Source organism: Procambarus clarkii, chromosome 40, assembly GCF_040958095.1.
Source record: "Procambarus clarkii isolate CNS0578487 chromosome 40, FALCON_Pclarkii_2.0, whole genome shotgun sequence".
Lineage (NCBI taxonomy): Eukaryota > Metazoa > Arthropoda > Malacostraca > Decapoda > Cambaridae > Procambarus > Procambarus clarkii.
In genome coordinates, this window is record NC_091189.1 from 6,457,336 (window position 1) to 6,469,835 (window position 12,500).

The 12,500-nt window shown below is 56.8% G+C and overlaps 1 protein-coding gene across 2 annotated transcripts in view; it reads right to left on the reverse strand.

Moving 5' to 3' along the window:
* Positions 1-8,961, reverse strand: part of LOC123757857 (GTP-binding protein Di-Ras2) — a 211,372-nt gene extending 202,411 nt beyond the window's left edge. Inside the window, exon 1 of one of the 2 annotated variants that reach the window (XM_045741742.2) lies at positions 8,891-8,961. The gene's annotated coding sequence lies outside the window, so the exon portion shown is untranslated. Of the gene's footprint in view, positions 1-8,885 lie in introns of both variants that reach the window. The other variant, XM_045741741.2, reaches the window with a different exon arrangement.
* Between the last annotated feature and the right edge of the window lie 3,539 nt (positions 8,962-12,500).

Here is a 12,500-nt window from a genome sequence, read left to right on the forward strand (position 1 = left end):
GTTTATATATATATATATATAATTTAAGAAAAACTTAATAAAGACTTAAAACAAATTCGTCAAACTTTTCGGATTTCGTATGTGTTATGTCTTGGTTTTGTTTTCACTAGTGTAGACGTCTCTATGGGCGCTAGACTCACCGGGCAGGACGAACGTCGCCGGGCGGTGTTCAGATCCCTGTGATATTTTCTCTTTCCAGTCATGACAACGTTGTTTACCTATGAAGAAGGTGTAGTGCTGATGTTATATCTGAAGCATTCACATCACGTATGTATGCATGTATGAATGTATACACTTGTGTATACATACATAGATAAATAAATACACGATACTTTCCCAGCAATTGAACGTCCACCAGCAGGTGATGTTGAATTAGCATTCAGTACTGTGACCCAGGATTATGGCGGCACAGTGACGGTGAACTACGACGGTGCGCGGTGTCCCAGAGCAGCACAGTGCTCGTTGGGTGCTGCAGGTAGGATGAGCTCATTAAGGTAATTATGTCCCCTCCAGATCAATAACAAGCGCTCATTGGCTCCTTTAATATGACGTCACTGATCGCGTATACGCCTCCCTACACGAGTATTCCCGTACGCTAAGCGCAGGAGGAAGGCGTATGACAGTAGTCGCCTGGATTCACGAAGCAGTTACGCAAGTACTTACGAACGTGTACATCTTTCCCTCAATCTTTGAAGGCTTTGGTTACATTTATTAAACAGTTTACAAGCATGAAAACTTCCCAATCAACTGTTGTTATTGTTATAAACAGCCTCCTGGTGCTTCGGAGCTCATTAACTGTTTAATAATTGTAAACAAAGCCGCCAAAGATTGAGAAAAAGGTGTACAGGTTCGCAAGTGTTTGCGTAACTGTTTCGTGAATCTCGGGTGAGTGACGAACACCGGGTGAGGTACGAGGTGTGTGGTTGGGAGAGTGCTTCACACCGGAGCACTCGACGCCTCGCCCCAGGAGTGCCGGCTGGTGTTACTCTCTAGTCATTTCAATACCAATATGATAACACGCTAAAGTAAGCAAAGAGAAAGCAGGCGAAGAGAAAGCGATTGATTGTGACACGAAATGGAAATAGAAGAGAGAGAGAGAGAGAAAGAGAGAGAGAGAGAGAGAGAGAGAGAGAGAGAGAGAGAGAGAGAGAGAGAGAGAGAGAGAGAGAGAGAGAGAGAGAGAGAGAGAGAGAGAGAGAGAGAGAGAGAGAGAGAGCTCCTCCTCGTCTCCACCACCTCACCCATTGAGTGAGGTGGTGGAGACGAAGAGGAGCTACTGGAGGCGTCCCGGGCCGTCACAAGGAAGCAGTCACGAGTCGATAAAATCCCTCTCCCACCGTCTCTCCCTCTCCCTCTCCCTCTCTCTCTCTCCCTCTCCCTCTCTCTCTCTCCCTCTCTCTCTCTCTCCCTCTCTCTCTCTCTCTCTCTCTCTCTCTCTCTCTCTCTCTCTCTCTCTCTCTCTCTCTCTCTCTCTCTCTCTCTCTCTCTCTCTCTCTCTCATATCATCACTCCCTCTCTTCCCCCCCCCCTCCCACTCTCATCACCCTCTCTCCTCCAGCCATAAATCGCAAGCCACTCTCGTCCGTCAGACAGCCATCAAGTGGGGCGATTACTGCCTGCTCTTCTTGCAGTACGAGCAAGGACGGCAGCGATTGGGGCTATAGTGACGGTAAGGGCTAAGATAAACCAAGGGGGCAGACGGAAAAGGTGGTGGAAAAGAAACTAGCAAGAACGTGCGAGGAACAGGGAACAGAAAGCAAGGTGATCATGAACGGAAAAGAAGAGGAGGAGAGTCCAATTGCGATGATAAGGAGAGCGAGACGGAACTGCTTGTTAAGGTGAAGCCCAGGGTGTGTGCTCACCTATATGTGTATGCTGGGGTCGCGACTCAGCTCCTAAGACCCGCCTTTCGACCCATTAGAAGATGAATACAATGACTCCCCTCTCCCGCTCTTCATGTCGTTATTTACGTATGTCATTTATTGATTCGGCGTCGACAAGGTTTTCGTGGCGTGTTTGCCATTTATTGGCGACTTACACTATAGTTCCTTCTGACGTGTGTGAGTCACGTGTGTGTGGGTCACGTGTGTGTGAGTCACGTGTGTGTGAGTCACGTGTGTGTGGGTCACGTGTGTGTCTTACCTAGTTGCTTACCTAGTTGTCCTTGCGAGAGTTGAGCTCTGGCTCTTTGGTCCCGCCTCTCACCTGGTGAACAGATTCTTGAGCTTATTGGGCTCTATCAAATCTGCACTTGAAACTGTGTATGGAGTCAGCCTCCACCACATCACTGCCTAATGCCTTCCATTTACTGTCTACTCTGACACAGAAAAAAACTTTTCTAATGTTTCTGTGGCTCATTTGGGTACTCGGTTTCCATTTGTGTCCCCTTGTTCGCGTTCAGCCCGTGCTGAAGAGTTTTTCTTTGTCCACCCTGTCAATTACCCTATGAGAATTTTGTAGGTGGTTATCATGTCTATCCTTACTCTTCAGTTTTCCAGGAACGTGAGGTTTAGCTCCCTTAGACTTTCCTCGTAGCTCATACCTCTCAGTTCCGGGACTAGTTTGGTGGCATACCTCTGAATCTTCTCCAACTTTGTTTTTTGTTTAACTGGGTATGGACTCCAAGCTGGAGCTGCATACTCCAGGATTGGTCTGACGTAAGTGGTTAAAGTGGCCGCCACAGTGACGAGGGCGCCCCTACAGTGACGACGGCGCCCCTACAGTGTCGAGGGCGCCTCTACAGTGACGAGGCCGCCCCTACAGTGACGAGGGCGCCCCTACAGTGACGAGGGCGCTTCTACAGTGACGAGGCCGCCTCTACAGAGACGAGAGCGCCCCTACAGTGACGAGGCCGCCCCTACAGTGACGAGACCGCCTCTACATAGAGGGCACCCCTACAGTGACGAGGGCGCCCTTACAGTGACGAGGGCGCCCCTACAGTGACGAGGCCGCCCTTACAGTGACAAGGGTGCCCCTACAGTGACGAGGGTGCCCCTACAGTGACGAAGCCGCCTCTACAGTGACGAGGCCGCCCCTACAGTGACGAGGCCGCCTCTACAGTGACGCGGGCGCCCATACAGTGACGAGAGTGCCCCTACAATTTCGAGGCCGCCCCTACAGAGACGAGTGTGCCCCTACAGTGACGAGGCCACCCCGACAATGACGAGGCCGCCCCGACAGTGACGAGGCCGCCCCTACAGTGACGAGGCCGCCCCCACAGTGACGAGGCCACCCCCACAGTGACGAGGCCACGCCCACAGTGACGAGGCCACGCCCACAGTGACGAGGCCGCCCCTACAGTGACGAGGCCGCCCCTACAATGACGAGGGCGCCTCTACAGTGACGAGGCCGCCCCCACAGTGACGAGGCCGCCCCTACAGTGACGAGGCCGCCCCTACAGTGACGAAACCGCCCCTACAGTGACGAGGGTGCCCCTACAGTGACGAGGCCGCACCTACAGTGACGAGGCCGCTCCTACAGTGACGAGGCAGCCCCTACAGTGACGAAGCCGCCCCTACAGTGACGAGGCCGCCCCTACAGTGACGAGGCCGCCCCTACAATGACGAGGCCGCCCATACAGTGACGAGGCCGCCCCTACAGTGACGAGACCGCCCCTACAGTGACGAGGGCGCCCCCGCAGTGACGTGGCCGCACCTACAGTGACGAGGCTGCCTCTACAGTGACGAGGCCGCCCCTACAGTGACGAGGCCGCCTCTACAGTGACGAGGCCGCACCTACAGTGACGAGGGCGCCCCTACAGTGACGAGGCCGCCCCTACAGTGACGAGGGCGCCCCTACAGTGACGAGACCGCCCCCACAGTGACGAGGGCGCCCCCACAGTGTCGAGGCCGCCCCGACAGTGACGAGGCCGCCCCTACAGTGACGAGGCCGCCCCTACAGTGACGAGGGCGCCCCTACAGTGACGAGGCCGCCCCCACAATGACGAGGCCGCCCCCACAGTGACGAGGGCGCCCCCACAGTGTCGAGGCCGCCCCGACAGTGACGAGGCCGCCCCTACAGTGACGAGGCCGCCCCTACAGTGACGACGGCGCCCCTACAGTGTCGAGGGCGCCTCTACAGTGACGAGGCCGCCCCTACAGTGACGAGGGCGCCCCTACAGTGACGAGGGCGCTTCTACAGTGACGAGGCCGCCTCTACAGAGACGAGAGCGCCCCTACAGTGACGAGGCCGCCCCTACAGTGACGAGACCGCCTCTACATAGAGGGCACCCCTACAGTGACGAGGGCGCCCTTACAGTAACGAGGGCGCCCCTACAGTGACGAGGCCGCCCTTACAGTGACAAGGGTGCCCCTACAGTGACGAGGGTGCCCCTACAGTGACGAAGCCGCCTCTACAGTGACGAGGCCGCCCCTACAGTGACGAGGCCGCCTCTACAGTGACGCGGGCGCCCATACAGTGACGAGAGTGCCCCTACAATTTCGAGGCCGCCCCTACAGAGACGAGTGTGCCCCTACAGTGACGAGGCCACCCCGACAATGACGAGGCCGCCCCGACAGTGACGAGGCCGCCCCTACAGTGACGAGGCCGCCCCCACAGTGACGAGGCCACCCCCACAGTGACGAGGCCACGCCCACAGTGACGAGGCCACGCCCACAGTGACGAGGCCGCCCCTACAGTGACGAGGCCGCCCCTACAATGACGAGGGCGCCTCTACAGTGACGAGGCCGCCCCCACAGTGACGAGGCCGCCCCTACAGTGACGAGGCCGCCCCTACAGTGACGAAACCGCCCCTACAGTGACGAGGGTGCCCCTACAGTGACGAGGCCGCACCTACAGTGACGAGGCCGCTCCTACAGTGACGAGGCAGCCCCTACAGTGACGAAGCCGCCCCTACAGTGACGAGGCCGCCCCTACAGTGACGAGGCCGCCCCTACAATGACGAGGCCGCCCATACAGTGACGAGGCCGCCCCTACAGTGACGAGACCGCCCCTACAGTGACGAGGGCGCCCCCGCAGTGACGTGGCCGCACCTACAGTGACGAGGCTGCCTCTACAGTGACGAGGCCGCCCCTACAGTGACGAGGCCGCCTCTACAGTGACGAGGCCGCACCTACAGTGACGAGGGCGCCCCTACAGTGACGAGGCCGCCCCTACAGTGACGAGGGCGCCCCTACAGTGACGAGGCCGCCCCCACAGTGACGAGGGCGCCCCCACAGTGTCGAGGCCGCCCCGACAGTGACGAGGCCGCCCCTACAGTGACGAGGCCGCCCCTACAGTGACGAGGGCGCCCCTACAGTGACGAGGCCGCCCCCACAATGACGAGGCCGCCCCCACAGTGACGAGGCCGCCCCTACAGTGACGAGGCCGCCCCTACAGTGACGAGGGCGCCCCTACAGTGACAAGGCCGCCCCCACAGTGACGAGGCCACCCCGACAGTGACGAGGCCACCCCCACAGTGACGAGGCCACGCCCACAGTGACGAGGCCACGCCCACAGTGACGAGGCCGCCCCTACAGTGACAAGGCCGCCCCTACAATGACGAGGGCGCCTCTACAGTGACGAGGCCGCCCCCACAGTGACGAGGCCGCCCCTACAGTGACGAGGCCGCCCCTACAGTGACGAAACCGCCCCTACAGTGACGAGGGTGCCCCTACAGTGACGAGGCCGCACCTACAGTGACGAGGCCGCTCCTACAGTGACGAGGCCGCCCCTACAGTGACGAAGCCGCCCCTACAGTGACGAGGCCGCCCCTACAGTGACGAGGCCGCCCCTACAATGACGAGGCCGCCCATACAGTGACGAGGCCGCCCCTACAGTGACGAGACCGCCCCTACAGTGACGAGGGCGCCCCCGCAGTGACGTGGCCGCACCTACAGTGACGAGGCTGCCTCTACAGTGACGAGGCGGCCCCTACAGTGACGAGGCCGCCTCTACAGTGACGAGGCCGCACCTACAGTGACGAGGGCGCCCCTACAGTGACGAGGCCGCCCCTACAGTGACGAGACCGCCCCCACAGTGACGAGGGCGCCCCCACAGTGTCGAGGCCGCCCCGACAGTGACGAGGCCGCCCCTACAGTGACGAGGCCGCCCCTACAGTGACGAGGGCGCCCCTACAGTGACGAGGCCGCCCCCACAATGACGAGGCCGCCCCGACAGTGACGAGGCCGCCCCTACAGTGACGAGGCCGCCCCTACAGTGACGAGGGCGCCCCTACAGTGACAAGGCCGCCCCCACAGTGACGAGGCCACCCCGACAGTGACGAGGCCGCCCCTACAGTGACGAAGCCACCCCTACAGTGACGAGGGCGCCCCTACAGTGACGAGGGCGCCCCTTCAGTGACGAGGCCGCCCCCAAAGTGACGAGGCCGCCCCTACAGTGACGAGGGCGCCCCCACAGTAACGAGGCCACCCCGACAGTGACGAGGCCGCCCCTACAGTGACGAGGCCGCCCCTACAGTGACGAGGGCGCCCCTACAGTGACGAGGGCGCCCCTACAGTGACAAGGCAGCCCCCACAGTGACGAGGCCACCCCGACAGTGACGAGGCCGCCCCTACAGTGACGAGGCCGCCCCTACAGTGACGAGGGCGCCCCTACAGTGACGAGGGCGCCCCTTCAGTGACGAGGCCGCCCCCAAAGTGACGAGGCCGCCACTACAGTGACGAGGGCGCCCCCACAGTGACGAGGCCACCCCGACAGTGACGAGGCCGCCCCTACAGTGACGAGGCCGCCCCTACAGTGACGAGGGCGCCCCTACAGTGACGAGGGCGCCCCTACAGTGACGAGGCCGCCCCCACAGTGACGAGGCCGCCCCTACAGTGACGAGGCCGCCCCCACAGTGACGAGGCCGCCCCCACAGTGACGAGGCCGCCCCCACAGTGACGAGGGCGCCCCCACAGTGACGAGGCCAACCCCACAGTGACGAGGCCACCCCGACAGTGACGAGGCCGCCCCTACAGTGACGAGGCCGCCCCTACAGTGACGAGGGCGCCCCTACAGTGACGAGGGCGCCCCTTCAGTGACGAGGCCGCCCCCAAAGTGACGAGGCCGCCACTACAGTGACGAGGGCGCCCCCACAGTGACGAGGCCACCCCGACAGTGACGAGGCCGCCCCTACAGTGACGAGGCCGCCCCTACAGTGACGAGGGCGCCCCTACAGTGACGAGGGCGCCCCTACAGTGACGAGGCCGCCCCCAAAGTGACGAGGCCGCCCCTACAGTGACGAGGCCGCCCCCACAGTGACGAGGCCGCCCCCACAGTGACGAGGCCGCCCCCACAGTGACGAGGCCGCCTCCACAGTGACGAGGGCGCCCCCACAGTGACGAGGCCAACCCCACAGTGACGAGGCCGCCCCCAAAGTGACGAGGCCGCCCCCACAGTGACGAGGCCGCCCCCACAGTGACGAGGCCGCCCCCACAGTGACGAGGCCGCCTCCACAGTGACGAGGGCGCCCCCACAGTGACGAGGCCAACCCCACAGTGACGAGGCCGCCCCAAAGTGACGAGGCCGCCCCTACAGTGACGAGGCCGCCCCCACAGTGACGAGGCCGCCCCCACAGTGACGAGGCCGCCTCCACAGTGACGAGGGCGCCCCCACAGTGACGAGCCCAACCCCACAGTGACGAGGCCGCCCCCAAAGTGACGAGGCCGCCCCTACAGTGACGAGGCCGCCCCCACAGTGACGAGGCCGCCCCCACAGTGACGAGGCCGCCCCCACAGTGACGAGGCCGCCCCCACAGTGACGAGGCCGCCTCCACAGTGACGAGGGCGCCCCCACAGTGACCAGGCCGCCTCCACAGTGACGAGGCCGCCTCCACAGTGACGAGGCCGCCCCCACATTGACCAGGCCGCCTCCACAGTGACGAGGCCGAACCCACAGTGACCCGGCCGCCTCCACAGTGACGAGGCCGCCCCTACAGTGGCGAGGGTGCCCCCACAGTGTCGAGGCCGCCACCACAGTGACGAGGCCGCCCCTACAGTGACGAGGCCGCCATCAAAGTGACGAGGCCGCCATCAAAGTGACGAGGCCGCCCCTACAGTGACGAGGGCGCCCCCACAGTGACGATGCCGCCCCCACAGTGACGAGGCCGCCCCTACAGTGACGAGGCCGCCCCTACAGTGACGAGGCCGCCCCTACAGTGACGAGGCCGCCCTTACAGTGACCAGGCCTCCCCCACAGTGACGAGGCCGCCCCTACAGTGACGAGGTTGTCCCTACAGTGACAAGGCCGCCCCCACAGTGATCAGGCCGCCTCCACAGTGACCAGGCCGCCTCCACAGTGACCAGACCGCCTCCACAGTGACCAGGCCCCCTCCACAGTGACCAGGCCGCCTCCACAGTGACGAGGGCGCCCCCACAGTGACCAGGCCGCCCCCACAGTGACGAGGCCGCCCCCACAGTGACGAGGCCGCCTCCACAGTGACGAGGGCGCCTCCACAGTGACCAGGCCGCCTCCACAGTGACCAGGCCGCCCCTACAGTGACCAGGCCGACCCCACAGTGACCAGGCCGCCCCCACAGAGACCAGGCCGCCCCCACAGTGACCAGGCCGCCCCTACAGTGACCAGGCCGACCCCACAGTGACCAGGCCGCCCCCACAGAGACCAGGCCGCCCCCACAGTGACCAGGCTGCCGCCAGGCTGAGCATTGCTGCACGATGTTCTAATTTTCTTCAGTTGCGATGTTAAGCCCAATAAATATACAAAGAATTTAAAACAAACATTTAAACTCAAGACCGATGACGAAAGTTATTTAGGAATAACTTGAGAATTGGGTTACAGTTCTCCCAAACTTGTAATTCAAACTACTTAGAAAAAAAAAAACGAGATTAACCTTCATTGAATCATATAGAGATTGCAATACAGAAATAAACCCTTTTAAAATTCATAGCTGTAAATCTTAAAAAGAGATTATTAGAAGTGAAGTTTACCTTACGAAGGGATGTCGAGTGAGGGAAGAGAAAGCGTCCACCCACACGACGTCCTGCCCGCACCACTGCCACAGGCACACTGAGCTCCACCACCTTTCCCAACCCTCCGCCTGGCCTCCGATACGTCCCTCGTCGCCCCTCGCTACAAGGACATTCTGACCCCCTTTCCCTTCCCCCCCTTGACCTTCCCCTTTCCCCTTCCCCTTCCTCCTTGCCCCTTCCCCCTTCCCCTTCCCCCTTCCCTCCATCCCCTCCTTTTCAATTACTTAAGCTCATCAACACCCTAACTTTTAAGCCTATATGTAGTATATATATATCCGCTGGGACATCGCTGATTAGCACAGTAATCAGGGGAATTAATTAATTAAGTGGAATTCAATTGAATTTCACTTAAGTAATTTTTTTTTCAACACTATTAAAGCTCATCAAGTTCTCCTGATATTCTCGAAAGATGAATGACTGCCACGGAAATCAAAGTGTATTTTGAATTTAGTTACTTTACGGACAAATTTACTTATCAATCTATACTAAATATTCGAGAAATTAACAAAAAAATGTCACATATATCATTTATGAGCAAGTTAAAAAAAAAACAATTCAAAGTGCATTGTCAGAAAATTGTCCAAAATGTTGGCGCTTAGTGCGAAGAGCTTTGAAAAAGATTTGTATAACAAAAAAACAGTCAATCATTAATATCTGCAGAATTTAGATATTAATTATTAGAGAATCTAACGATTTAGAACGAATTCGTGTAGACTGTATTCGTACTGTATTCATCCATATATATATTTATGTATTTCCCGAGTATGTGTGGGTATACATCCCACAGCAATGTGGGGCAAAGAAACAGTATTTACCACCTAGCACTGGTGGGTGCTAGGATCATCCACCAGTGCTAGGATCATCCACCAGTGCTAGGATCATCCACCAGTGCTAGGATCACTCGCCCCTCCCCCCCCCTCATTCACAGATTTTCATCTAAAAGTTGAGAGGATTACCTCTCACCACTGTTAAGTTCTACCAGGTATCTCTCTCTCCCTTTTTCCTCCTTCTGTCTCCTTATCTCTCCCCTCACCCTCATTTTCACCCCCTCCCTCCCGCCCCCTACTCTCATCCTCTATCCTTCCCCCTTCTCTTCCCCCTCCTCTTTCTCCACCCTCCCCTCCTTTTCCCCCGTCTTCTTCCCCCTCCTCTTCCACCTCCTCATATTCGCACCTTTATTCTTACTCCTTATTCCCCCGTCACCGTTCCCACACGTTACGCCAATTTGTACGCACGCCACCACCATGCGCACACTATACACACGCCACCACCATGCGCACACTATACGCACGCCACCACCATGCGCACACTATACACACACCACCACCATGCACACACTATACGCACGTCATATATCGTGCAGATCTTCACACGCTTCTCCACCATAACCTATACCAACCCTCACATATAAATCTTTAAGTGCAGATTTCGACAAGCCTCACACCTTAAGACAGGCAATGACGCATTAGCTACGCCAAGGAGAGTGGGCGGAGCAGAGATAGAGCTCGACCTCACTACCTCCTCCTATACAGTGCTTGGTAAGCGGTGTTAGGTAAGCGCAAGGGGGGCGCATCTGCACTCGAATGCACGAAGTCTTTCAACACGGAGTCTGAAAATTGAGAGGCATCCGAGTAAGTGTAATGTGGCATGACAGATCCGTAGAGCTACGTGTTATAAACTTAATATATTATATATATATGAGGTACTTGGAGCTTTGCAATTACTTTATTCATTCTCGTATTCTTGAAGATATCCTCACAGTGTACCCAAAATTTGCCAGTACAGGCTACTAAACATATGGTCCTGTATGACTAACCATCCTGCGAGATGGGGACTTTTATTACCACTGCTACCTTATTCAATCTTGTGTTGATGATATCCTTAAAATGCTTCTGGAGTCTGCCAGTGCAGACTGCCCATCACATGCCTCTGTATGACTAACCATCCTGTGTGATGGGGATTTTTTAGCATCACCTAGTTAGCTTTTTTGACACACTGTACTCCACTTTATATAGATATAGTCTAGGGCAGCTGCACTAATGCAGATGTACCTCATGTATTAATAAAAAAAAAATATTATATATATTTATATATATTTTTTCTAGATGAAAATGGAAGAGAGTACCACCTCTTTCTGGACGAAGGAGGACCCTTAGCCTCGAAGGAAACCACACATAACGCATTAGAGGGAATGTTTAGGTCCCCTCCAATACTGTTTCTGTGTGCTTTTCTCCTACCACCCACTTCCTTTTTTTGTGCTTTTTTATGTATTTAATAGTTACAAGATATACATTGGTTGATACAAAAAGTGCTTAAAGGTTATGAATCTCTTGAAGCTCCTCTGCTTCAGGACAGGAACCGAGGATGCAGCAAGGCATTTCCCCTCTGGATCGCCACACTGAGGCACTGAAACAAAAAACTGGCAACCCTTGGGTCTCTGGTGACGTCAATGACCCTGGAGCCCAATTCCTTGAGAAATCCCAAGGCACTCTTGCCCCAGGGGCCATGCGTCTCAGACGCTATGGGAACAAAGAGGTATTGACCTTTAATCGCCTGTATTTGGCTGATTTTGCTATTTCCCTGTGGTGGGCCGCCCCCTGCTTGATCAGCACCGAAGTCTACAAAGGTGTCAGCCAGGGTGGATACACATGTGTAGTCCCACACCAACTGTTTGCCCATTTTCCAAGGTTTGGAAAAGTGATGCCATCCAAGTGATGCTAAGTGATGAAATCAGGGCGAAGTACGGGGTCATCTGAGTTTTGATCCCCTACGATGCGAGGTTCTCTCTCCGCTGGGCACTGAGCTGAGACGAAGCTCCTCTTGATGATGTCATTGACCTCGTTGTGTCTTGCATCCCAGCCCTTTGTGCTTCTGCAATGTAACTATACAGTCTATATTGGTCTGCTTCCGCCCTGTTGCAAATACACTTGTATTCAGTGTGAATTGGGGCACCAAGGCGGAGGGCCACTGCTACACGAAGGCATTCTGGATTTAGACGCGTGCCCATTGCCGACATGGGTGCTGTCAGAAGGAAGTCTCATGCATGGGGGGCTGCACTGCTCTGAGGTGGGCTTTCTCCTTGTGTGATGTTGCAGCGCTGAGCATGGCATCAGCTACTTTTTCCACTAGTAGGTGGTCCCAGCTGGACTGATGATGTTTTTTGTTGGCTCTATAATGATTGCTGGGGCTGCAAGAGCATCCCACTGATTTGAGCATTCAGTGAAAGCAGGATCGTATATTCCCGCTGAATCACTCAGAGTTTCAGGTAGAATATCTCTTACGAGGTCGTGCGATGCATGGGAGGAGGAAATGAAGGCTGGTAGAGCAATCCGGGAGGCTGTGCGGACACCAAGGCCGCCGAGTCTTACAGGAAGGGTTGCTTGCTCCCACTGAGAGTCGTCTAATGGCAGGTTCAGGATGGACCAGCAGCATGGACCTCAGAAGGGTGTCATACACATTTAATTTACGGCTGTTGTAGGATGGAGAACACCTCAGAAAGTAGGTCAACTTAAGGAGAGACAGGCATCTTGTGAGGAGAAAAGAGAGCATCATGGGCATCAATCTTGTCAATCC